Below are 25,462 nucleotides of genomic sequence, written 5' to 3'. Positions count from 1 at the left end.
TCTACAAAAACATTTTTCAAAATTTAGCTGAGTGTGGTGGCACTTGCCTGTAGTCCCAGCTACTCCGGAGGCTGAGGTGGGAAGTTTGCTTGAGCCCAGGAGTCTGAGGCTGCAGTGAGCTATGATCGCACCACTGCGCTCCAGCCTGGGCAACAGAGTGAGACCCTGCCTTAAAAGAAAAAAAAAAGAAGAAGAAGAAGAAGGAAAGAAAAAAGAAAAGTGAAGCCATGCAGTAGTGAACAAGAGTTGATCTCTGTGGACACAAGGAGGGCTCATGTGAACCCAGGGATGCTTCTTGCCCTGGGCCAGATTCTCATGGCCCTGTAGCCCAGGGACAACTTCTCCAGCAGCCACGGAGTACTTTTAGAGGCCACAAAAATATTTTAATTCTTAACCTTTTTAAATGTAGAAAAAAAAAAAGTGAATATATAACAATGAATCCAGCCAGGATTGTTTTTTGTCTTTCTACCAACATAATTGTAAAATATAATTTTTTATATTTTTTTAATGGAGGAAGACAAAATTGCCCAGGGCCCCCAAAAGTCATAATGCAGCCCAGCCCACATCCTCTGCCCCTTAGAATTCACAGTCACCCTCACTGCGGGTGTCCCCATCTCCAGGCCACACTCCTCCCCTCCCAGGCGAGGTCCCGAGCAATCAGGGTATGACCCCATTCTTCTAACCCCCTCCCTGATTCCCTTTCAGGCTCTGGCCAGGGAAATCACAGCTCACTGATGATCTCAGAATAGAGCAGAACATTCACTGGAACCTGGAAAGGGGAGATCCGGTGTTAGCTGAATATCCTGGGTAAATGGGCAAAGAAACCTCTTTTGTTACAGTCCTGAGGTTATTCATTTACTTACGACACTTCAGCTACTGCCACAAAGGATTCAAAGTCACAAGAATCTATGTAATAAAATAGAAATGTGTGTAAAGAGAAGTTTAAAAGTCAGAGTCAAGGAAAACAAGTAGAGAGGAGACAGCGGTGGCTGGGAAGCCCAGGGGATGGAGAAGGTCCTGGCCATAACTGAGGCAGGGTCACACACATCACTTCAGGCTACCTAGTGGTCACAGGAAAAAAAAAAAAAAAGGCTCGGCCTGGTTTCAGAGCCTACACTGCCCTGCCCAGTGGTTTGCAGCCTGCTGAGGTTTAGCCCTGTGTGTGTAAACACATTGTCCCCCCACACGGTTGTTGCTGACATAGTACTCAGCCTGGACCCCACCCTATCACTGGACTGCACCCCGGGCTCCTGACTTCAGGCCTCTGCCCCCAAGCCTCTCCACTTGAATCTTGGCTGTGTGTCAAATGCAGTACAGGGAGATGAGAAGTAAAAAGACACGTGGTCAAAGGGTTTGCACATAGCTGGGAGTCCATACTAACACCCAGCAGACCAGGACAACCAGGCAAGAAGGAACAATCCAGTGATGGAATGGGAGATGCAGGTAGTTGCAGGAGGGACCAGGGAAAGGCCAGCCTTATGGACAGGGGCCACAGAGGGCTCACAGAGGAGAAAGACATGCTCTCTGTTTTGGGGGATGTGCGGCACCTCCTGGTGAAAACTGCCTGCCCAGGGAGCCAGAGGTGCACCCAGCCCTGCCCACTGAGCATGTTGGTGAAAGTTCTTTGTAAATTGTAAGGCACTGGGTCTTAAGGCCGTTTGTGTCCTGTGGTTCCTCTCTCGTTCCAGTGCCTGTGGCTCTGTGCTCTGGCACAGCAGGACACATGCCCAGCACTGTCCACCTGGATACCTGCAAAGAATGAGCCAGTACCCCATGGGTGACAGTGTGACTGGGTCGTCTGGGCCCAAATGGTGCCTCTCCCCAAGGCTGAGATTTATGTAGTTGTGGTTATGTGGGCCAAGGGAAGCCACAGCTTCCTGAGGGAAGAGGAGGTTCCTTCCACACATGTCCACCCCGCCGCATCTCAGCCCCACCCAATGCTGGCCTCCCTTCCCCAGCCCTGCCTTCACCTGGCAGAATGGGATAGGATGGAGCTGGGGAGGGTTGCCATTAGCCCACAAGAGGAGGAGGGCACTGGCCAACAAGTTCAGAGACTCAGCTTCTAGTTCTTTCTCTACCATTACCTTGCTGTGTTGCCTTGGGCACCTTACTCCAGGTCTCAGTTTCCCCAAGCGTCAAGTGAAGAAGTTGGACATGGGTGACCTCCATAAAACTTTCCAGCTCCGACACCCTGAGGCCCTCTGGCCCCACAGGCAGGTCACCTCCTGGGAGGATTGTGGAGGCTGGAGTACTCCGTGCCCCCCACCACCTAGGGTTATTTGGCTGTGACAGTATTATGCATGGCATTGGTTTTGCAAAACTGTGTGTGGCATGTGTGTGCTTTGTAACCCCGAATAACAAAACTCGGAGTAGGCCTGTGCCATCCAGGAGTAGGGTGAGTGGGGTCAGCTCGCCTTGGGGCAAGAACAGCTGTAGGGCTTGTTTCTCACATTGGTCTCAACACTGAGGATGCATCAGAGAGAAAGCAATACAGCACTGGCCACCTGACACACGCGGGAATCCCCAAAGCCCCACAAACGTTCAGGGACACTGCACTGGCATGGGGAGGCCCACCCACCTCCCTCCTTTCAGGCCCTCTGTGTCCCTCCCATGCACCACCCCACACACTCCCCCAGCATGTCTCTCCTCTTGCCCTGGACTTGGACACATTGTCAGCCAGCTTGAGATGTCGAGCACCCAAGACGCCACATCATTTCAAAAAAAAAGAGCAGGCTCCCTGTGAGTATTCAGAAAAGAGGACACCACACCAAGATGTGGAGCAGAGAAGGAAAGCAAGGGCAGGAGCAGCTGCTCACCTCTCAAAGGAGCAGAACTCCCAAGGGGTCGCTGAAGCAGGGTGCCCCTTACTGCGGTGAAGGAAGCAGGAGGATGGTGCAGGGAGGGGAGCCATGTCTTAGCCACTCAGGCAGAATTCGGTGCAGTTCATATGCAAAGTGACCGCTGTCTGCTAGAAAAGTTCATCTCTGAGAATAGCCAAGCACCTGTGGAAGGAGACTCAGAGAGAGGTAGAAGGCCACGGCCCCCTGCACCCCCTGCACCCCAGCGGGCCCACCAACTTTCCAAGGCCTGCCACTCGCCTTGCGCATGCACTCTGCTGTCCTTCCACACGCTTGCCCGAGCCAGACCCTTACCTGCAGATGCCATTGCTTCTTATCTGCCTCCTTTCAAGGCCCAGCTCAGATTCCATGACCCTGGAAAGACAGTTCTGGGCTCCAGAGTTGGTGGAGTCTCTCCTCCCTGCAACTGTCTGGAACTCAGTGTTCTTTTCTTCCTCTACTTTATGTGAGAGTGTGCAAAGGGGCTCTTCCATTTTTGATAGTGAACTCTTAAAGGGCAGGAACTTTCTTACACCCAGGCTCAGGAGGGATCTAGCTCAGTGTTTCCCCTACAATCCAGCCATCGATGGGGGCTCATACACATCTACCACCTGCTGAGTTATCAGCCAGCTTCGTTAAGCAGCTGCTGTGTGCAGACACTGTGCTTCCTGCCAGGCTGGGAAGGAGAGGGAAGAGGCCCCTAGGACTGTAAGACCCAGCTCCTCCAGGAGTTTCACCAGAGCACACCAAAGAGCACACTCATCCACCCTCCAGGAGCTTCACCAGAACCACCAGGGGCACACCCATCAGGGACGAGTGTGCCAAGTGAGGGGTGCAGCCAGCTAGGGCAGGATTGCTGATGACAGAAGCTCCTGCGATGGCCAGTGTGGATAGAATGAGCAGAGGACCGAGTCAGCTGGGAGGGGTGTTACAAAGCAGAGACGGAGGAGCTGGTCCTGCATGCAGGCAGTCCCCACCCTGGGCTCAAGCTCCTTTCCTCGATAGAACCTTCCAGTGAGCTCGAGCCTGGGCCATGTTCGCTTCTCAGGTAGGGGAGGACAAGTGGGATGGTGATGGAAGGAAGAGGGTAAAGAGAGCACCTCCCAACTCTGATGGGCTGGGAGTCTGGCAGCCAGTGGCTGGGGGCAGGGGATGTCCTGGTCAGGGAGGCACCCCCGGATGTGCCGATCACCAGAGAGCTTCCTTCTCAAATGCCCCTTCTCTATACCTCCTCAAGGGCCAGAGTCCTTGGTTAGTCGCCAAGAAGTGAAGCCAGCAAGCCCAGAGCCTTGGGGAAAGCGCCTTGCCTTGGAGGAGGGAGGTGGAGAAGCTGCCCCGGACGGAGGGTTGCCGGCCGAATCCTTCCAGGGAATATCTGGTTTGAGGGAATGATCAGAGTGTGTTGTGACCTCAGGAGTGCATGGATGGGCCTCTGTCCTCTCCTAGGGCTAGAGCTCAGCCAGGAAAGCCAAGGCCCCTGCATCCGCACACCTCCAGCTCTTGTGGCCTGCTGAGGTGTCTGCTGCAGCCCCAGCCAGGGCCCTCTGCTGTTGCTGCAATTTTGAGGGCTCTCGGACTCCTCTTGCTCATGAAGAATTGTGGTTCTGTGAGCAACCTCTCTGCAGAAGGGGATGTCAGCACCATCCTGCTCTGACTTGGAAAGCCTCCTCCCAAGGCAGGCTAGGCAGCTGTCACCTCTCCCACCTCTTCTCAACAGAGTTCCTTCAATTTCCTTTGGTGCTGCCACCATCAACCCTGTTACTTCCTGGGCTCTTTCCAGTGTCATAAGCGGACGAATGTACCAAGCTGGAAAAGCAAGGAGTGTTTGTCTTAGAAAGGACGGAACCGCAACATAGCGAAGGAGAGAAGCCCGGGAGCGAGACCGGCTGGCCATGCTGGGCACCTGGGCTGGTCCTCAGAACCAGGAGCCTCACACATCTAGTCCGGTGCCCAGAGGTGCCCCAGCCAGTACTAAGCCGACACGGATGGAGGCAGCAGTCTATGTAGTTTCAGGAGGGTCTGAAGTAAGCCCTCTTCCTTTAAGAAAATTGTTGAAGGGACAGTGACTGGAAATTAACCACCTTACATCTCCCTTTGTCATGACACTCAAACCACCTTGCTGCCTGCTTCTTCGATGAACAGAATGACCATATTTTCTTGTTCTATCCAGGACATTTTGCAAGTAAGAGGGGCCCTGGTAGTCATTAGGCTGTGACAGCAGATGTCAACCTGGCAAAACAGCAGGTGGTCACAGTAACAATGACCCAATACCCACGTCATCCTCCAGCCCTTCCAGGCCAAGCTCTGGCAACAGCTCAGTCCCTCCTGGTGCCTTGTAGCTGCAGCCATTCACCAGTGACCTCAGGTGTCCACAGGGCCAGACGGACATTGTGTGGAGAACAAAGGTGAACATGCCCCTGTTCTCACCTCCATGCACCTCAGGGAGTGGGATATGATCAGAACACAAATGACAACTCTCACCGAAGGCAGGACAGACAGGCCAGGGGAAGGCAGAAATGAAGGGCAGGGGACAGTCAAAGGAAAGAAAGATCTTGAATAAGCAAACATTTGGAGGGAAATTTTTCCCCGAGACTATTTTAAGATGGAGAGGCTGGGTCGCCAGGGTTACCAGGCCATTCTGGTGATTTGACTTTAAATTTTGGGATTCTGACTTTAAATTCATAACAGCATCTTTCCTCGGCCCTGGCGGGTTAAAGAAAATACTTTAGAGCAAATTTAGTATTTTCTCCCATTCATAGTATCTGGCCCACGAGGCTTGCGGGTTAAAGTACACTCCTGATCTTCACTTGATAACCTCATCTCGCTCCTCCCTCGGTGCTTATTGTAAAGTCGGAACAGCAGCCTCATTACGTGGGGAGGAGCAGTATGTCCGGGGCTGCAAACAAATTGCACGGGTCCATCGCGGCCCCATTAGGGTCAAGGGCACATGTGTATGACTGGATGCGGCAAAAGTCATAACTAATACACCCACATGGTGATCCAGATGTGATGTGAGGCTCAGTGGGTACTTAGAGATTTTTCACAGCCAGGTTAACCAGTTGCCCAACCCTCCTGCCCTTCCCAGGGCATGGCAGAAATAAAAGGCATCCCTATTGAAAACAACACACATGTGAATGGGTTTGAGGACTCCAGATGACTCACAGGATCCTGTACATTTGTATATAGTCAAATGGTCTTCATCTCCTGCCAGCAAACCACCCCGCTCTAAACCTACAACAGTCAAGGAAGACAAACCCATCGTGACCACCTGCTAAGAAGACACAGCCCGGTCCAAGGGCTCACTGCAAGATCACAAATGCAGTGAAACTGCTTTTGCTAAGAGACATTTTTCTTGCGCTCCACTCATTCCAAAGACAAAGCATTTTATTGCAAAGTCTGCCAAAATAAATGTGCCTGCAACTCCCCCAGCCAGTGGGAAAGCACTCGGGTTGGGATGGGAGTAAGGAGATCGGGTGCTTGCTCCGGCCGCAGCGCCCTAGCAGAGTGACCGTAGGCGAGTGCCTCCCACGCTCTGAGCCTCCAGTCCCTCATGTGTGACCTGGGGCAGGCACTACCTACCTCCCAGGTGATGTGAGGGCTATCTCCGTGGAAGCACTTGGAACACGGTAAAGAGCCGTGCAAAGGCTAGACAATGTGATTGCTAGTGTTTGCTGTTCAGAAAAAAAAAAAAAAAAAAAAAAAAAAAATCTTGCTTTTCATAGACAAACCTCAATTAAATGAAATCACTTGAGGAATGGTTCATTAAAATTTCTGGTACAATTAGGTTCAAAGAAAGAGGCCCTCCTTGGAGGCGTGAAGAAGGCCTGACTGACAAACATTGTGGACACTGAGTAATGAAGATGTGGAAATGGTGGCCACCTTGGGGAAAGACATGAGGATGGATCTAGGAAGTTGCTTTTTCAAACTAAAGTCCATAAATGTTCATAAGGGATTTTTTTTCCCTTTCTCCTAGAAAAGTCAGCAACTTAAAACAAATTATTTTTGCTTTAAAATTCCAGTTCCCCGGCCGGGCGCGGTGGCTCAAGCCTGTAATCCCAGCACTTTGGGAGGCCGAGACGGGCGGATCACAAGGTCAGGAGATCGAGACCAGCCTGGCTAATACGGTGAAACCCCGTCTCTACTAAAAAAATACAAAAAAACTAGCCGGGTGAGGTGGCGGGCGCCTGTAGTCCCAGCTACTCGGGAGGCTGAGGCAGGAGAATGGCGTAGACCCGGGAGGCGGAGCTTGCAGTGAGCTGAGATGCGGCTACTGCACTCCAGCCTGGGCGACAGAGCGACACTCCGTCTCAAAAAAAAAAAAAAAAAAAAAAAAAAAATTCCAGTTCCCCATATTGTTGGTTAAATGAGGTTTTTTTCTCTTCAGAGGGCTCCAGCCTGTGATGTTTCCTCCATCCTGGTCCTGCCCCCCACCTCCCTCCTCCTTTCTCCTGCTGCCCTGTGCCCTTGGAGACATGCTGGGCAGACTCCCCATGTGATCAATCTGACGTCTTAAGTTTAAACGTCATTACCTCAGTGTATCAGTAGAAAAAGTTCTACTTCATTGTATCTTGTAGCAAAATTCAGTCCAGTTAATGGAGGATTTCGTATACTTTTAAAAGTAAGTCAGGCTGGGCGCAGTGGCTCATACCTGTAATCCCAGCACTTTGGGAGGCCAAGACGGGTGGATCACTTGAGGTCAGGAGTTTGAAACCAGCCTGGCCAACATGGTGAAACCCTGTCTCTACTAAAAGTACAAAAAATTAGCCAAGTGTGGTGGCATGCACCTGGAGTCCCAGCTACTTGGGAGGCTGAGGCAGGAGAATCGCTTGAACACAGGAGGCGGAGGTTGCAGTGAGCCAAGATTGCACCACTGCACTGTAGCCTGGGCAATAGAGTAAGACTCTGTCTCAAAAAAAAAAAAAAAAAAAAATATATATATATATATATATATATGAAAGTAAGACAGAACCTAATTTTCAGAATTGCATAATTATGGTCACAGCTGATCCAACTGGTTCCACAGATTAGGCACTAGGGAAAAAAGATTTTCCAGAGTAATCCCTAGATGATGAAAGCACAAACTCATTACTTTTTTTCTTGTGGTAGTTATTTTTGCTAAGGACCTGCCCATACTGCAGGCAGTGGGTCTTTTGTATGGAAGAAGAAAGCATTTATCTGCATATAGTTTGCTGAAGTTTTTTTTTTTATCATTTCTGTTTCAATGTAAAGGCAAGGTATCTTCATCTTGCTAACTGCTGTACATTTCCTATGACTTTTAAAAAGTTGTTTCCCCTGAACTCTCCTTTGGGACCGAAGTGCCCGTGGTGAGGCCATCTGGCGCGAAACCCCCAATGTGAGGCCTTCCCAGTTCCTCACCTAAGGTTTCCCAACCACATACATGCCCAACCTGACCCCTGCCACAGCCCCCTGTCCACCCTCGTGCCTCTTATCAAAAAGAAGTCATTTCCCAACACCCAGGCACTTTCCTGGGCCGACGGGTCAGTCACCGTCTCTGTGTGTGCCGTGTTCACATCCTTAGGGAGCCCCTGGCTCGCGTCTCCTTGTGGTACCAAGCAGATGGTGGGGGAGATCTTCAGAGTCTTCTGCCTTCTTGCTGCACTTTGGCACGTTACCAAATGGCCTCCAAAGCTCCAGCGCAAACTCGGACCCCTCACAGAATCTGACCCCAGCCCTTCAGCTCTGATGGTTCCTTGGCCATAGCTCTCCCTAGCACAGTCCCGTTTCCTTTCAGTGTCCCCTGATGATTCCTCACGCCTTTCTCTTGCATCTCCCCTTGTTCTCTGTTTTCTTTATTTTTCAATATTCTCTTATCAGCTCCTCACCCCTAGACCCCGTTGGCTCCCTCCCCTGTTCCTGTCTCCGTCTCTTTTTGTCTCCATTCCCATCCCCCTGCCCGTTCCCTCTGCCCCCAAGGCCTCCTGACACTTCTTTCAGCACCGCCCACTGATCGCTACCATAGCTCACCTCTGCAAAACCACAACCAGGGAGAAAACATCGACAATGTTGTCAACCTGTGTGACAGTTTTGTTTTCCTGTCAAACACTCCTGGTGTCTTTCATTTAAATAGATTCTTTGACAGATATATCTTAGTAGGTTCCCTTTCAGAGGAAAAATGCACATTTAAAAAATTTTTAGTTTTAGTTTATGTTTTAAGCCTGATAAAACACTGTTATTAGGTCCTACGGGTAAAGAAATGTTTGGGGTTTTTTTGTTTTTTGGCTTCATGGTCATAAGCAAAGTGTCTAGGGTTTCCTGTTGGTTTCAGGTTCGACATGTCACAGCAGACTCCTCGGCACAGGCCTGTGACACACTCAGCTCAGGAGAGGGCAGCAGCCAACTACAGTGCAAAGGGATGGACTCCCCTTCCCAGTCTTTAAAATCAAAGGGGAAGACCAGGTGTCCTACTTTGTGCTTCTATCATTCAGTAACTTTTCTGTTGATTTCAGTAAGTCATACACACTTTTCCTTATGCCTATTGGATTTTGTTGATTTAAAGAGATGTTCTGGCTCAGGCTTGAGTTGATACCCACCCTTTCCCCACTAAACCCAGGCAGAAAGTTACAGTGAACAAAGAAGGGCTACAGTTCCCCATGCTGAGACGACCAGCAAGTGCTTCCAGAAATGCTCTTTCCTTTCAGAGAGGGAATCCATTTGGCTTCCCTTCAGTGCATGGCTTGTTGGAATCTGGGATTAGATTCCCAATAAGCGATGAGACATCCAAAGAAACAGAGTGCCTGGTATTTATGGCAGAATATAGAAGAACTCATCTTTTCTTAAGCAATTCTTTAGTTTATGGTTTAGCCAAAAGTAAGCAAGTTGGTTCCATGGCCAACCAAGACCCTGAGAGAAGATACCCCACCAATATTTCCCATGAATGATCAGGAGTTTACAGAGTTTCCATCACCGAAGCCATTTGAGTTCAGTGTATATGCTCTGGAACGATCAGTGTAAAAATGTCAATCTCTAAGTGGTTCTGTTGCCAAAAGAGTTTATAGATTGTGTTGAAGAGAAAATTGGCACCTGTGTTTTCTGTGGTGTTACTGCAGGATTCAAGTGGAATGGAGGGATGTCTCTGGGAATATGGTTGTGCAGGGACCATGTTAAAAGAGGTGTCACATGAGCCGTCACCCAGCAGGGGTAGAGACAGAACAGAGCAATGTCCTACTATATTAATTGGCAAAAAAAAAAAATATGCTGTTAACTGGCACACAAACTCACAGGAAGTGGCTGCTTCTATACTGAGACACAGCCTCCAGGCCGCTTCTATACCGGGACACAGCCTCCAGTCTCCCTATCAAAACATTAACTTAATATCAACCGAAGAAGTCCTTCCCCACTTGGAGAGGAGCCCTCAAGTAAGTCTGGTTTCTCCAGCTGTTTTCTGAAATAGCCCCTTGTGTGGGTGTCCTTCCAGGTCCTGAGGTACTCACATAGGCTTCTTCAAATACGCGCGGTGTTGAACGTCAGTGCCCATAGCCCTCAGCCTGTCCACACCATGCTGCTGACCATAGGAGGGAGAAGCCCTCTGTGGAACCTGGTGACCTCAGAGTGGCACTCCACTGGGTGGTGGTAATCCCAGACCATAGTGGTCTCTGTGGGCCTCCCATGGCCCTGGCCTCACATGCAGCCTCTTGGTACTGACCAAAGGGACCCCTCCTGTGCAGAATACCTGTGCCTTCAACCACAGTTTTTCTCCAACAATCCAGAACTACTTCAGTCTGTTACGCCAGACTCCACCAACCACAAAATCATCCCGTGGCCTCTTTGGTTGATAATCCAAAAAGGGGGCTCCAAGGAATTTTAATTAGTCTATAATTTTGGGAGCTTTCTTTATAAGAAAGAGTACAGAATCTCATATCATATTTCAGCAATTTAGTAAAAATAGCATTTTGCTGGGAAAAGAATACTAAGGGAAGGTACCTGGTTCCCTTCTTCTTAATACTTCCTTTCTGCCCAACTGAACATTGCAAACTTCCACAGCAGCCCAGGATGATCTTGCCTGTTTATTAAAGCAATTGGATTTTATACATTTGATACTTTACCTCTTTTGTTTAAATTTTTTTCTTGTTATTTGGTGTACAATATTTAAATGTACAATATTTTATCTCCATAATTAGCTTAATTATAGAACAGAGTTTCTCTTCCTTCTCATAGTCTTCAGATAATTCAGAAATGTTTAAATCTTCGCACCCACTTTATATATGTTGTGCTGTTTCTAACTTCCTATATGTAAATATTTTTTGACATACTTTGGTGTTTCAAGTTCTGTCTCTACTTTTATTGTGATCATTATCACCATGATTCTGTTCTCATTCTTAATGTTGGATTTTTTTTTCTGGTACACTCTATTTTTTTAATCTCCTTGGATATTTTGAAAGTATTTTAGTTATTTGTGTATGTAGACATAGGAAAGTGCTTTGCTTAAATTAAGCTGTAAGCTCTCTGATGGACAGATATTGACCTTAAAATTTGGTCCTCTTAAATGCTACCAATACGGTTTTCTTCCAATTAACAGGTGCTATTTCAACAAAACTTGTTTCTCTGCTGAACTACTCTGTCCTTTCCACTTCTGACTTTCATTTTTAATTGCCTGTGATTCGGTTTGCCAATGCCTGAATATACCAAGCCAAAGGTAGATATTTCCCTTGACAGTGGCATCTTCTCTCCATTTTGCTAACTTCCAGGCTGAGAATGAATAGCAAGAAAAACAGCCCAAGTGGCCAGGGTTTGCTAAGAACCTACTGAGCAGACAGCTTCACAAACGGCTCCTCAAGTGTTTTGGCAGTGGGGGACAGACTATCCAGCCAGCCCATAGCCACATCTGTTTGAAACTTCTTGCTTCCCACTTCTCCACCTCCAGGTAGACTTCAACCTGGAATTCTAGAAATATTTTTTGACCCAGGGCCTGCTCACCAGTGAGGCAGCACACACAGAGACAGGCAGTGTGGTCTCAGTTCAGAAGAGACCTTTCTTCCTGACCTGAACACATCCATCCTGGGCAGTGTGACACCAGGGTGAGGTCCCTGCATGGGGAGACAGATGACCTAGTTTCTGGTTCCAGTTCTGTCACTGGTGCAATGACAGCCTTTCTGGTTCTTGGTCCTATAAATACAGGGCTAGACTTACAATGCAATGCAAATATTCTGTATGGAAAGACTTAGCCAAACAAATCAGCCTGTTCTTTGAAATGTAGCTTTGCTACTGCCCAGATGTGGAGGATTTTAGCAAATGAACACAACTGCTCTTTTAAGTAAGAGGTCCTACCCACTGGGAACCACAGGGGCCAATGACTTAAACCACAGTAATGTAATAGGTATCCTAAAGATCAAAAGTGAACCCAAAAGAGTGATGTAGGAAGATCAATTACCAATTGCACTAAATAAAGGCTCTTTTGAAAAAGCCATCAAATGAAAAAGATGAAGCAGGAACTGGCTAAATTAGCAAAATGGTTAGACAACAGCCTGACACACTTCAACTTACAAGGAAAAAAAAAGGACAGACAATTTTTTGCTGAAATTGTAGTCCTTGCTGTTTGTGTTGTCCTAGAGTTTTATATGCCATTTTGTACTTCTTCTCTATGATGTAAATACTTTTCATTGTAAAAAATGTAAATATTAACTATATTTTTTGTTTCTGTCTTTTCTAAAATGGAAGTTGATCCAACTAATAAATTACAAATCATCTATATCTTGTTTGTTTGTTTGTTTTTTAGAAATTATATACCTTTACTGTCCTTCAGAAGGGAAAGAGTTTCATGATTAAAGAGAAACTTCATTCCTAACTAATGGAAGTAAGATGGTGCCATATAAGAGGAAAAGATGAAGGGTCAGGAGAGTGAGTTTTAGCTCTGACTTTTCATTAACAGATGTGGGGCCCTGACTAAGTCAGTTAACCTCTTAGAGCTTCATCTAAAACTGAAAACAGCTGCCATCGTTGTTTTAAAACTCAATAAGGTAATAGATGAAAAATGCTTTGGAAGTAAAAAGCTGTACACAAAGGCATGGAATTACTAAGTCTTAACTGTCATTATGTCTATTGGTTGAGGGATGAAAATTTTATATATAGGAAATTTGTTTAATTATTTTATTTTGCTTGAATTCTGTTTTGGGACAAAACCAAACAGAAATTGAATGTCAAGTTAACTTCTCCTACTGGTACTTCTAAAGGTCCATGATTAATCATCATAATGATCTTATGACCTTTAAGAGCATTGGGGAAGAATTAAGTTTCAACAAATTTTAACGAAATTCTTAAGTCTGAATATGTTCTTGGTTTGACCAAAATTTATTCATCAGTGCCTAACATTCCATGATGAAGGCTTTTCTGGAGGCAGAAATGTAATCAAATGATGTGGAATTGGCAATCCATCCAAAGGGGGAAGGAATCCCAAGGAATGTCCCAGGCAAACTCTACTTTGGATCCAAGGAACTTACATACACAAATACATCAAACTGAGAAGTGCCTTCTTTTCCTTTGTAAATGACCAAACTGAACCAATTCAACTCAAAGGAAAGCCACAATAACTAGCAGTTTACTTCACGCTTCCACAGACCAAAAGGCTTAACCTTGGATTCTTGCCATGTCAGAGTAGAAAGAAGCCTTAAAGATCATCTGCACCCCTCACATCTTACAGATGAGAGATTGGGAATTTATGTGACTCATCCAGGGTCATTCAAAATCATGGGCCCTCCAGCTCATGAGAAAAACAGCTAGGGATAAAGAGACAATATAGCCCTTCTCAGCAGCTGTGTTTCCACCCCCTCCACCTGCAGCTCAGGATGAGGGACATGGAGGGCAGGTGGAGGGGAACTCGTGCTTTCATCTCTCAGCCACGTACAGGCCCTCCATCTTCCCCAAGACCCTCAGAAATACAGGCATTGCACTGTAGAGTTTGGGGGTATCGGCTGTGGATGAGGACAATTGTGTCATAAAAGTAAAAGTTTCTATCTCTCCTCCTTTTCTGAGAAGCAGGATGGGACTGGGAAGTCCCTGAAGAAGTGAGTTCCAGGTCTGAGTCTTCCATTAAGCATGATCATGAGCCCTTCCTTCTGTGAAATGCTAGCACTGAGCCTTTAAAAGCACCTTCTCCACTTTCTCTTTCCTGGCTTTTACTGTCTCACTGCCAGCCCTGAACTTCTATCAGATCCTTGATGCAGAATTGGTAAAACAGGAAGGTATCTTAGATACACAATCCTGTGATTTCCAATTAATTAACCCAACAATTCAGAAAATGGCATTAGAAAGAATTTCAGCTGTGTTCTGTTTTAAATGATTGATGTTTAAAAGTTCTAGTTTAAAAGTCTCTAGAAAATTGATCTGGGTAACCAAATCTTGGAAAGACAGGAAAAACAAGTGGCTGAATCTTTCCACAAACAATCAGGATTTGGAAGGATTTTTGCTAAAAGATAATGTTCAGGAAAAGGTAAAACTATACTCTTACACTGATATAAAAATGAACACATGTTAAAGATTTTATTTGACTCACATGATGAGGGAACCAGACAGATGTTTTTACCGGTCCAAAGGAAAAATCAAACAAGCACAAATTATATGCAGTAAAGGAAGGTTGAGATGAACTGCAAATGGAAACAAAGTCAATTATCACTATCAGACAGTATATACTTTATATAACTATCAGTTACCTACACGTTAGAAAGGGCTGTAAAATAGCTCAGACAATGAACAGTATAGAACCTGATACCCCAGAAGGATAAGCTATAGATGTGGCATCATTTTCCATTAAAGCATAGAACCTTTTCCTACAATTGAAAAGCAATACTCTGCTGTATTTAATACCTAGACTTATTTCACAGACATTAAAACACATCATGCTTTTCAACTCATATATTAGGCTGGTAAATGTGTAATCAGAAAAACCCCTGGGCAGATATTGATGGAGCCCTGTATTTGAGTGTTAACCTTCTGACCTCTCAATTCTCTGAGCCCTTTTCCTCTGTCTATTCACTGTCTCTACCCCATACCCCACCCCCATTTAGCTTGGGGCTAAGAACTCTTGACATAAATACTAACTCTGCAGAGCTGATCAAAAGCAGATGTAGTGAAGGATGTTGACCCTGTATTTCATAGCACTCATCACTGGGTGAGTAATAAATCTCTATGTTTATATGACTAGAGTCTTTCCTCTGAATTAAAGACCCCTAATCCTTCATATTTGTGGCTGCTGACTGGGAAGAACATCTTTGCTACTGGCCTCTTAATTCAATGTGCCAACAGCTAAGATGCTCTTAGAATAATAAATTGCAGTCTCTCTTGTGACCTCATACAGCCCCACGCAGTCACCCTCCTGACCTCACAGAGGCCCATCCAATGATACTTCATGCATATCATCCACCCACTCTTTTTAACTGGGCTGGCAGAATCATAGTATCTTAGTCCTGGAGAGATGAACTATGTCTCCCTCCCCACTTTTTCAGTATTAATTTAATTAATGTGGTCATTATACTCTTGCCATTGCTAAGGATACAGTGATTTCCTTAGCATTGCTGGATCATTTCACATTAAAATAATAAATCAGAATATTAATTCAAGATGTGGCTGTGACCCTAAGAAGTTATGTGGCTGTGGCACTAACAAGTTATGTGCCTTCACCAGCCCTTCATCTCCCAAGGCCTCTTCTTCTTCATAAAAGTGAAGACACTGAATTCTAAATCTTTTTTGATTCTATCCTGGTTTACAGTGATAGCTGGTGATATATTGTGGCCATTGCTGTCTTTAATATGTTGTGACTATAGTAGCTGTTGACAGCCTGTATGTGTGATTGGAAAACGGCAGTGTACCCTCTCAGAAGGAAGATTTTAATGTGGGAATTGGAGAGAGATTGGTTTGGATAACTCCAGTCACATAGAGATCTCTTTCCTAACTCATGCCTCATTTGAGAAAGCAGTAAATTCCCCAAAAAAAGCTGTTAAATGGCATCTCCAAGGATTCTGAGCTTGAACAGGCCTTCAGGAGTTTAGGTACTGGATATTCCAAAAGTAGATTGTTTATCTCCCTGGCTTTTGAAGAGTGAGGATGGGTTATGCTGACTTAAATACATTCTTGTTCAGCCCCTCTACCTCCTCATTCTCACTGGCAACAATGGATATAAAAATACAATGTAATGGAGAGAGATTCAGCAAAAGCATTGGCCTGTACTTTTCAAAAATATCAGTGTCATGAAAGACAAAGAACAATGAGGAACTGATCCAGAATAACAAAGAGTAAAGATTTAAGAGACATGGAAAATACATTCAGGACCAGAAAAAAAAGGGACAAAAAGTTCATTATAGGGCAATTGACAACATTTGAATATGGTGTGACATTATATAAGTGAATATTCTCGTGCTGAGAAAATACACACTGAAATATATAAGTGAATATTCTTGTCCTTAGAAAATACACACCAAAGTATCTAGCTGTAAAGGAGAAAGATGTCTACAACTTGCTCTCAAATCATTCAGGAAAAAAAAATTTTTTTAATAAAAAAAATAAAAAGATAAGCTGAAAAAACTGAAAAAGAAAATAAGAAAACAAATGTGGGAAATAAAACAAAGGGGACAAATCTGGATGAAGGATATACAGGAGTTCTTTACACTGCTATAACTATTTCTTGTGTTTGAAATTATTTCCAAAAAATGTATTTAAAAGAAGACACTGTAGAAATAATTTCAATGTTCTAAGACAAAATAAATTTGAACCTAAATTCTATATGCTATCAACTAAGTATTATAACAAAATAAAAACATGTTCAGACTTCAGGACTTAGCATATTTCTTTGGCCATAAACTCTCACTGAAATTAATGCTAGAAAATGTACTTGAGCAAATAAGAAGACATGGGATACAAGAAACTATTATATCCATAGAAATTGGTAAAATGTGCAGCTAAGCCTAAATAATTGTTGTTTTATTGATAGAATCCAGAAGAAACAAAAATCCCAAGTAGTTTCAGCAAGGAAAGTAGCAGAGACCTGGGGAAGGAGAAAGTAAAATTATACCTAGTTTATTCCTTATTCTGAATAAGAGGAAGAGAGAAATACTGATTAATTGTGGTCATACAGAGGAGACACCATGTGCTAAAATTTAAAGGTATTCAAGGTGACTTCAGCACAAATGGAGGAGTAAGGAGTTCTGAACATTCTCTCCTCCATAAAATCAACAAAAACAATGGCAAAAATTGTCAGAATCGACTTTTTCAGAACTCTAAAATTAATGAAAGGCTTACAGCAATCCAGGGAGCATTTATTCAAGAAAACTGGTTGAAACTTGGTAAGAACAGAGAGTTTTGTGGAGTTTTAACTTGCCTATTTCCATGCACCCTCCTCAGCTGAGCAGTAGCCTTGAAAATATGAAATCAGCAGCCTGGCAGCTAGACGCCCTTGGGTTGAGCAGGAAGTGGGGTGCAGGAGGGAAGGCGGTTATGTGGGAGGCAGAACCAGGTTGGAGCTCATTCAAGGCCATGCTTCCAGAGAATTATCATTACTTAACCTGTCTGGTCATTCCCTGGAAGACCCCATTCACAAGACTTATCTTATTTGACCCGGATCAGGGTTAGCCCAGTGTAAACAGCCTCTTCTCCAGGAGAATTTGTCAGAAACAGACAGCAGTGACTATTTAACATTGTGGCTGCCTGGATGGTGGCTAACAGCTGGGACAAAGAATATTCCAACCAAAATGTTTAAAGGGAAAATCTGAGAAATGAGATATCCATGTGGATTTTTAAAACTCCAACATACTCACAGTAGTCTAGAAAAACATATGCATGTACAGGGCTGTGGGCATGCTCAGGAAAGATCTGAGAAAGCCCTAGCTATCACCTCTGGCTGACCTTGAGGCCCTACACAAACAGTAAGTGTTGTCATCCCTGGCTGAGTGTTAAAGGCATGCCTCAATATGCACACAGAGCCTCTTGGTACAGAATGAGAGACTTATTTGTTCTAGTCATTTGAGGAAACCTCTGTGTAATCATTAGCTGATGTCTAAGTTAACTGAGCAGAGACATCAGTGACCATACATGATGAATAAAGACATTCTAGAATTACCTCAAAAAAGTCACTATCAAAAGAAAACAGTAATAACAACAAACAGCAAGGACAGCAAGTCATGGAGTGGGGAGGGGGAAGAAAGAATCTGATTCCCAGAGATGACACCTAATATTATATGGTGTTCTGTTTCAATTAAAATTTTAAAATATGCAAAAAGAAAGCCTACATACAAGAAAACAGCAGGTAATAGAAACTACCTTTGTGGAAGCCAGATGTTGGACTTACTAGACAAAGATATTAAAATCACTATTTTATATATGTTCCAAAAAAAAAGTAATCCATGGGTAAAAACTAAAGGAAAATATGAGAATAATATCTCACTGTATAGACAATATGAATAAATTGATAGAAATTATAAAATGGAACAACTAGAAATTCTAAGATTAAGAAAAATACAACTGGACCAGGTGCAGTGGCTCACACCTGTAATCCCAGCACTTTGGGAGGCCAAGGCAGGCAGATCACTTGAGGCTAGTTCACGACCAGCCTGGCCAATGTGGTGAAACCCCATCTCTACTAAAAATACAAAAATTAGCTGACAGTGGTGGCAGGTGCCTGTTGTCCCAGCTACTTGGATGACTGAGGCAGGAGAATCACTTGAACCTGGGAGGCAGAGGTTGCAGTGAGCCAAGATCACACCACTGCACTCCAACCTGGGTGACAGAGCAAGACTCCGTCTCAAGAAAAAAAAAGAAATAAAATACAACTGAATTGAAAATTTCACTAAAGAGGTTAAACAGCACATATGAGCATACAGAAGACGGAATCAGCAAACTTGAAGATAATTCAACTGAGGTTATTCAGTCTAAGGAACAGAAAGAAAAGACAATGAACAAAACTAAACAAGCCTCAGGGACATATGGGAAATCAAGCATACCAACATATGCATACTGGGAATCTGAGAAGAAGGAAGAGAAACAGACAGAAATAATATACAAAGAAATAATGACCAAGACCAGTCTGGCCAACGTGGTGAAACCCTGCTGAAAAATATAAAAATTAGCCAGGCATGATGGCAGGTGCATGTAATCCCAGATACTCAGGAGGCTGAGACAGGAGAATTACTTGAACCTGGGAGGCGGAGGTCACAGTGAGCTGAGATTTTGCCATTGCACTCCAGCCTGGGTGACAGAGTGAGACTCTGTCACAAAAAAAATAAATAAATAAAAAAATAAAGAAAGCAGTCATGACAAAGAGGCAGATGTAAATAGTGTTTTATCAATTACATTAGATGTAAATGGATTAAACATGCCAGTCAAAACACAGAGATCATCAGAATGGATAAAAATATGATCTATCTGTATGTACTTTACAAGGGACATATTTTGAATTCAGAGACACAAATAGAACAAATGATAATCTAAAAAAAACTGGAGTGGGTATACTCATTACACAAAACAAACTTTAAGACAAAAATTGTTACTAGGGGCAAAGAAGGACATTTTAAAATAATAAAAGAGTCAATCCATCAAGAAGATATGGTAATTATATCACTGATGTCAACAAGATGGTTGGCTAGAGTTGCCTGGCACTTTTTCTCCCTGACAGAAAGGAACCAAAACAATGAATAAACAACTGGAGTGACTAAGGAAGTATGCTGGAGAGCACCTAAGGACAGGAAAATCCCATGGAACATGGAAGCCCAGGATAGCATCATAGACACGGGAGGGGCATAGCCTGCATCTGCAGCACTGTCTTCCCCACCAGGATTGGCTAGGAGTCAGGGGGTACTTTTTCTTACAGGGAGAAGGTAAGTTGGAAATCCCTAGTGGTCCTCATAGCCACTACAGACACCAGCAGTTCTTGCTAGAAAAGAGTCTCTCAGTCCTCACAGGCCCTGAATCCAGTTTGGGGAGTTCTGGAAGTTTCTGTGGCTGCATTGCCCTGGAGTAAGAGCCCAAGTTGTGCACTACCTATCCCTACAACCTGAGCTGCTACGACACAGTGCCATCTTCAAGCTGGACACACTGCTAGAGTGCATCCTGCCATAGGAGCTGGTGGCCACTACCTTTCTCCATCCGTGAGACCCTGTTATCATTCCAACATGTTCACATATGTGACTGTGACACTATAACCCCAGCTGCATGGAGCCTAGAACCAATGGAATGATGGAGACTCTGGTGGTCAAACCCACAGAGCACTCCTTGCCACCCCAATCCCAGGGAACAGCTCAACCTATATAGTAGGAATGCCACTGATCAGGCAGCCAGCCTGTCACACCTACACAGAGTTGTGCTGCACAGCTGGCAAACCTGCTGTGCCTGGACACACCCATGCGAAGCCTGACAGCCAGCAAAGCAGCAGCCCAACCTCACAGAGAGCAATCAGTCTGCCACACTACCATGCACTCATGCCCAGCTGTAGAGCCAGTATAGCAGTGGTCCTACCTTCCCAGAGAGTCCACTGCATAGCTGGTTAGACTGCTATACCTGTATGCACCCAGCTTGACAGCAAGGCTGGCAGCATGAAAAGCCCCCCTAGAAAGCCCACCATACAGTCTGCTGGCCCACTATGCCCAAACATGCCTGACCTAAAACCTGCCCAGACTCCCCACCCTCCAGCAAAACCATGCCACTGCCATCACAAACATCTGCAGTTTAGGCCACCGAGGCAATCAGAGACATTACTGGTGAGATTACAGCTGGAAAAAAAAAAAACCACACAGAGACCACAGTACTGAGTCTACCCAGAGCCAAAGCTAACACAATGCCCTATCAACACACTAGAACCCATCTACAAGAAAGCCTGTCCGTATAAAAGTCTAGAGAATTAGGAAAAGGAACTGTTCCACTAGATGCACAGATATCAACATAGGAACGCAAGAAACATAAAAAACCCAAAAGAACAATATAAGTTTCCAGTAACAGACCTTGAAGAAATGGATATTTACAATATACCCAAAAAGGAATTCAAAATAATGATCTTAAGGAATATCAGTAAGATACAATAGTATACAGACAACTCAATAAAATCAGGAAAGCAAATCATGATCTGTATAAGAAATTCAACAAAGGGAGGGTTATCATTTAAAAAAAAAAAAACCAGATATCTTGGACCTGAAGAACTCAACAAATGAAATAAAAAATACAATTGAGAGCTTAAACAACAGACTAGCTCAAGCAGAAAATAAGAATTTCTGAACTTGAAAAACAGGTCTGTTAAAACAACCCAGTAAGAGAGAGGGAAAAAAAAGAACTAATAAAAAGAATAAGAAAGCCTATGGGAGTTATAGGACACCATTAAGAATATAAATATTCACATTATAGAGGTGTCAGAAGGAGAAAAGATTAAGGCACAGAAAACCTATTTAGCAAAATAATAACTAAACACTTCCCAAATCTTGGAAGAAATATGGATATCCAAAGCCAGGAAGCTCAAAGACACCAGTTAGATTCAGCCCAAAAAGTCCTCTCCAAGACACATTATAATCAAACTATCTAAAGTCACAAAGAGGGGCCTTTTCCTCTCAGAAGTCCCGCTCTCTCACTGGAGAGAGAGTTGTTCTCCTTTCTCTTTCTTCTTCCTATTAAACCTCTGCTCCTAAACTCCTCATGTATGTCTGTGTCCTAAATTTTCTTGGCATGAGAAGATGAGCCCTGGGTATTTACCGCAGATGACAAAGCTGCTTCATAATGGGGGATTATCCAGGATTCTAAGTTACAACACTCATCAAAATGGTGAGAAGAGGACAGAACTCCAACTCTGTCCTTTCATTTTAGGGCTCTCGGTCTCCATTTTAAACCAAATCAAATCAACAACGGGCATTATTTAGCCATTTAAGAATATAATTAGCATGGTTGCCGTTCTTAAAGACTTGGATGTGAGGCTTGCTGGGGAGAACATGGAGAATCCCACAGTACCCACAAGTTGCTGGGCATATTGGCCATGTTTGAACCAGCTTCATTTCATGAAGGACATAGCCGTCACATGGGGCTGGAAGAGGTCCTGGAGCAACTGAGGATTTCTGGCTGGGGCTACTAGCTGGTGTTATCCAAAGGCTTCTGGACTGACCCCAGCCTCCGACCAACCAATGGTGTGTCAGCAACAGGATCTCCAACTTTCCTATCATAATTTCCTCCTTTCCTATAAGCAACCACCATGTCTCCTATCCTCCTTGTGTATGCAATGTGCAGGAAGTTTTACAGTTCAGGGAATTAATCTGTGGGCCCTACATAAATCAGACACTGCCCCTTCAAGCCTACCTATGAAATCCAGCAAATTCTGCCACTGGCCAGCCTTTTCTTCTTGGAAGCTCCTCTCTCTCAGTAGAGAGAAAGCTGTTCTCCTTTCTGTTTCTTCTGCCTATTAAACCTCTGCTTCCAAACTCAAAAAAAAAAAAAAAAAAAAAAAGTCACAAAGAGGAAATTCTGAAAGCTATGAGAGAAAAACATCTCATTAGACTTTCAGCAGACTTCTCAGCAGAAACCTTGCAGGCCAGGAGAGAATGTTTCAAAGTGCTCAAATTAAAAAAAAACTGTCAGACAGGCGCAGTGGCTCACACCTATAATCCCAGCACTTTGGAAGGCCGAGGCAGGCTGAGGGCAGGAATTTGAGACTAGCTTGGGCAACATAAAACCCTCATCTCTACAAAAAATACAAAAATTAGCCAAGTGTGGTGGTGCATACCTGTAGTCCCAGCTACTTGGGAGGCTGAGGTGGGAGAATCACTTGAACCTAGGAGGCAGAGGTTGCAGTGAGCCGAGATTGTGCCACTGCACTCCAGCCTGGTGACAGAGTGAGACCCTAAGAAAAAAAAAAAAAAAAAAAGAAAAGAAAAAGAAAAAAAAAAGCCCACCAACCAAGCTTACCATATACAGCAAAACTATCCTTCTGAAATGAAGGAAAAACTAAGTATTTCCCAGACAAGCAAAAGCAGAGGGAATTCATAACAGGTAGACTGAACTTAAAAGAAATGCTTAAGAAAGTGCTACAACTGGAAACAAAGGATGATAATTACAATTATGAAAACACATGAAAATATAAAATTCACCAGTAGAGGTAAATTCATAATCAAACTCAGAATGTCCTAATGCTATAATGGTGCTATGAAAATCTTTCAATTCTCTGGTATGAAAGTTTGAATTCAAAATGGTCAAAAAGAACAACAACTACAATTAGTGACTAAAGAGCACACAATAGCTAAAGATATAAATTAAGGCAACACATGTAAGGGAAAGAGGGGATGTCTAGAGTATTTGTAAGCAACCAAAGTTAGGTTGTTATCAGCTTAAAATAGTCTATTATAACTATAAGACTCTTCATATTACCCCATGGTAACCACAAAGAAAGAAATTACAGCAGATATAAAAAATGAGAAAGAAAAAGGAAACATAGCTCAACACCACAGGAAAAAAAACAACAAAGCACAGAGGTAAACAACAAGAAAGGAAGAAAAACGAAGGATCTAGAAAACAACTGGAAAACAATTAACAAAATGGTAAGAATAAGTCCTTACCAATCAAAAATAACCTTGAATTTAGACAATAGCTCACACCTGTGATCCTAACACTTTAGAAGGCTGAAGCAGGAGGACTGCTTGAGGTCAGGAGCTCAAGAGCAGCCTATGCAACATGGCAAGACACCATCTCAAAAAAAAAAAAAAAAAAAAAAAAAAAAGAAGGAGGAGGAGGAAGAAGAAGAAGTAGGAGGAGGAGGAGAAAGAAAAGAAAGAAAGAGAGAAAGAAAGAAAGAAAGAAAGAAAGAAAGAAAGAAAGAAAGAAAGAAAGAAAGAAAGAAAGAAAGAAAGAAAGAAAGAAAGAAAGAAAAGAAAGAAAGAAAGAATCCTTCTTAGCTTATTCTATGAGGTTAGTAGTATCCTAGTACCAAACCAAAGACATTACTGAAAAATAAAACTGTAGATCAAAATCCCTTATGAATATAGATGTAAAACTCCTCAATATGATACTAGCAAATTTAATCCAGCAACATATAAAAAGAATTGTACGATATGACCAAATGAGATTTATCATAGAAATGTAAGATTGGATTAACATATGAAAATCAATTACATTTACAATAGCTTTAAAAATAATACAATCGGCTAGGCGCAGTGGCTCATGCCTGTAATCCCAGCACTTTGGGAGGCTGAGGTGGGCAGATCACCTGAGGTCAGGAGTTCAAGATCAGCCTGGCCAACGTGGTGAAACCCTGTCTCTACTAAAAATACAAAATTAGCTGGGTGTGGTGGCGCATGTCTGTAATCCCAGCTACTCGGGAGGCTGAGGCAGGAGAATCACTTGAACCCAGGAGGCGGAGGCTGCAGTGAGCCGAAATTGCGCCATTGCACTCCTGCCTGGCAACAGAGCAAGACTACGACTCAAAAAAAAAAAAAGAAGAAGAAGAATACGATCTTAGAAATAAATTAAACAAAAAGAGCAAGACTTATACACTGAAAACAGCAAAACATTATTGAAAAAAGTTAAAGAAGACCTAAATAATGGAAAGACAGTTTGTGTTCACAGATTAGAATACTTAATCTTGTTATGATGGTATTATTCCCTAACTTGATTAGTATATTCAGTGCAATTCTTGTCTAAATCCCAGCTATAGAACTTGTAGAAATTGACAGGCTGATACTAAAATGCATATGGAAATGCAAGGAACACAGAATAGCTAAAACAATATTGAAAAAAGGAACTTAAAGAACTCTCCTAAAAAACAAATAACTGAATTGAAAAATTGGTAAAGAATTTTAGTAGACATTTCTCCAATGATGATATACTAATGGTCAATAAGCACATCAAAAGATGTTCAACAACATTAATCATTATGAAAATGCAAATCCAAACCACAGTAAGATACCACTCCACACCCACTAGAGTGCTATAATAAAAAATCTGGAAAAACATGACAGAACAAAAAAATGAAAATCAAGGACATGAAAACATCTGGAACCCTAATAAACTACTAATGAGAATATGAAAAAGTGCAGCCACTTTAAAAAACAGTTTAGCAATTCCTCAAAAAGTTAAGCATATACTTTGGGAGACCAAGGCAGGAGGATCACTTGAGCCCAAGAGTCTGAGACCAGCCTGGGCAGCATGGTGAGACTACATCTCTACAGAAAAGCTTTTAAAAATTAGCTGAGCATGGTTGTGCATGCCTGTAGTCCCACCTTCTCAGGAGGCTGAGGTAGAAGAACACTTGAGCACAGGAGGTCGAGGCTGCAATGAGTCCTGTTTATGCCACTGCACTCCAGCCTAGGTGACAAAGTGAGGCCTTGTCTCAAAAAAAAAAAAAAAAAGGGTAAGCATAGAGTTATCAGATGGCCCAGAAATTCCACCCCTGGGTATATGTGAAATGGAAATGAAAACATGTTCACACAAAAATTTGTACACTAATGTTCACAGCAGCATTGCTCGTAGTAGTTAAAAAGTATAAACAGGCTGTGCGCCGTGGCTCACACCTATAATCCCAGCACTTTGGGAGGCTGAGGCAGGCAGATCACCTGAGGTCAGGAGTTTGAGACCAGCCTGGCCAGCATGGTGAAACCCCGTCTCCACTAAAAAATAATAAATAATAAATAATTAGCCAGGTATGGTGGTGGGCGCCTGTAGTCCCA

At 43.7% G+C, this 25,462-nt stretch overlaps 1 long non-coding RNA gene across 1 annotated transcript in view; it reads right to left on the bottom strand.

Moving 5' to 3' along the window:
- Positions 1–4,515: 4,515 nt before the first annotated feature.
- Positions 4,516–25,462, bottom strand: part of LOC126962547 (uncharacterized) — a 55,303-nt gene continuing 34,356 nt past the window's right edge. The window contains exon 3 of the long non-coding RNA XR_007728719.1: positions 4,516–4,643. This is a non-coding gene — a long non-coding RNA (uncharacterized LOC126962547). The remainder of the gene's footprint in view (positions 4,644–25,462) is intronic.

Source organism: Macaca thibetana, chromosome 9 (genome assembly GCF_024542745.1).
Source record: "Macaca thibetana thibetana isolate TM-01 chromosome 9, ASM2454274v1, whole genome shotgun sequence".
Classification (NCBI taxonomy): Eukaryota; Metazoa; Chordata; class Mammalia; order Primates; family Cercopithecidae; genus Macaca; species Macaca thibetana.
The sequence above is the reverse complement of the archived record's forward strand: the minus strand, read 5'-3'. Positions and strand labels throughout refer to the sequence as shown.